The sequence below is a fragment of the Myotis brandtii genome, unplaced genomic scaffold, assembly GCF_000412655.1.
Source record: "Myotis brandtii unplaced genomic scaffold, ASM41265v1 scaffold720, whole genome shotgun sequence".
NCBI classification, from domain to species: domain Eukaryota; kingdom Metazoa; phylum Chordata; class Mammalia; order Chiroptera; family Vespertilionidae; genus Myotis; species Myotis brandtii.
The window spans coordinates 204,833-207,017 of NW_005370839.1; the positions used below are offsets into that span (position 1 = coordinate 204,833).

Sequence of the window (2,185 nt, forward strand, 5' to 3'; positions counted from 1 at the left end):
CAGAGAATGAGACCAAAACTCCTACACAAACACAGTAACAGGCATCATATCCACAAAAGCTAAGAAACAACAAACACCCAGAAGAGAGGTTCTGAGGGCCTGACCCAGACCTGAGCCTTGGATGGCGAGGGGCCTGGAGATGTGATTCATTCGAACAAGTGACAAGGCCTGTGTGTCCCTGTGACCACAGGTCCTGCTGGGACAGGGTTCCACTGAGGGACAAGGTCAGAGGAGCAGAGAGGTGACCCGGTTGAGGAGTGACCACGTCAAAGCCCACGATGCACTGAGCACCACCTGGGCACAGGCCCCGACCACGCTCCGTCCTCACAGCCTCTCCCGTCCCCCCTGCAAAGAGCACAAAATACACAGGAATCTGCAGAATCCTTGGTGCTTCCATTTATTTCCTCTGAGAAAATAATTAATTAAAGGGTCTCCTTTAATTACACGTCACCAGTCATGGCAAGAATTAAAACACGAGGTCAATCCACAGTCTCATTTCAATACAAAGCAGGAAGTTGTAGCTCAGAGCCCCAGGGAGTAAAGGAAGGGATGGGGAGGGCCCAGCCCGCCTCTGCTGACAGGAAAGTGTGGGGAGCAGGGCTGGGCCAGCCCCCCAATCAGAGGTTCTTGAGTCAGGAAGTGGGAGCGTGAACACATTTTCCATCACTCAGTCCCCACAAGGCAGCTGCCTCACGCTGTGGAGGACAAGCATCATGAACACATTCAGGTCAGTGGCTGTAACTGGTGACATTCTCAAAGCCCACTTCATGCTCACAGTGTCCCACAGACTCCCCACCACCCAGTCCTCCCCTCTGCCACCCCTCCCCACGGCAGGGTCCCCCCTTTAGAAGCCGAGAGAGACACATCAGAGCCCTGGGGGCTGTCACTGCCTGGGGGGGACACACAAGGACGGGGTCAGAGCCCCAGGGCAGGAGACTAAGGAGGAACTATGGGGTGGAGGTCCCCCATGGACTCCCGTCTGTACTGTTCCAGGGTCTCAGGGGTCACCCCTCCATACTCACTGGCAGCCTGAGCATAGCTCCCTCCTTTTCCAACTGCGGAAAGAAAACATCCTGTGAGAGACCAGGGAGGAGGCAGGGGGCTCACCACACAGGCACCCCGATTTCTTCTTCCCGCGTCTGGCTTGCAGAGCAGCTCCCATGGCCAGTTCCAAAACCTCCCTCTCTCCATCTTTGGTCTTTGCTGAGCTCTCCGTGTCCCCTAAACGCCAGTCCTGTGGCCATCTCTCCCCTTCTTCCGGTTTCACTGGCTCCTGCTGCATCTTGGCGGCTCCCTTCTGTGGGCTCATCCTTCCCAAGATCCTTCTCGCTCCCAGCCAGGACAATGGGCTCATGGGGACAGAAACGCTTGACCTGCAGAGGCCATTTTTCTGGGATGTTCTCAAAACCCTCAGTGCTGTCAATGGAGAGACACATCCAGAGAACATCCGTGTCCTGGCAGGAGAGGGAACTCCAGCGACCATACTCCTCCTGCCCAGCTGTGCCCTCCGAAGCCCGCTCGGCCTGCTCTCCATCGCCTTTCCTGCCTGCCCCCTCCTTCCCACGCACCGGAGGTTCCTGCACCCCTGGGAACCGGGTCTTTGTAAGAACAATGAGCCAGCAAGTCTTGCTACCAGCGCCATCACCAACCATCACCGATTTCCCTGGATGACAGCCATTGCTGACAAAGGTGCTGCAGGACGCACGCGACGCCTGTGAGAGAAGCTCTGCAAAGGACCTTGACCTTCTCAGGTGAAAGGTGCTCGGGAGCCGGTCCGACTTCGGCCTCGCTAAGCCCACAAAGCTGGTCCCGTGTCCCAAGCTCCGTTCTTGGCAAGAAATGAACAAACCAGGTCACATCCAAAACCTCATTTCAATACAGAGCAGGAAGCTGCAGCTCAGCGCATGAGGAAATAAAGACAGCGATAGTGAGGGTGCAGCGCTGCCCTGCTGGACAGGAAAGTGTGGGGTGTAGGATGGGGCCAGCGCCCCAATCAGAGGTTCTTGAGTCAGGAAGTGGGAGCGTGAACACATCTTCCATCACTCAGTCCCCACAAGGCAGCTGCCTCACGCTGTGGAGGACAAGCATCATGAACACATTCAGGTCAGTGGCTGTAACTGGTGACATTCTCAAAGCCCACTTCATGCTCACAGTGTCCCACAGACTCCCCACCACCCAGTCCTCC

At 56.4% G+C, this 2,185-nt stretch overlaps 1 long non-coding RNA gene and 1 pseudogene across 1 annotated transcript; both read right to left on the reverse strand.

Moving 5' to 3' along the window:
• Positions 1-2,179, reverse strand: part of LOC102261052 — a 3,083-nt pseudogene extending 904 nt beyond the window's left edge.
• On the reverse strand, positions 376-1,100 carry LOC106724100. Its single transcript, XR_001359863.1, has 2 exons — positions 1,023-1,100; positions 376-695 (listed from the first exon to the last, which is right to left on the reverse strand). It is a non-coding gene; the product is annotated as an uncharacterized LOC106724100 (long non-coding RNA).
• Positions 2,180-2,185: the final 6 nt, after the last annotated feature.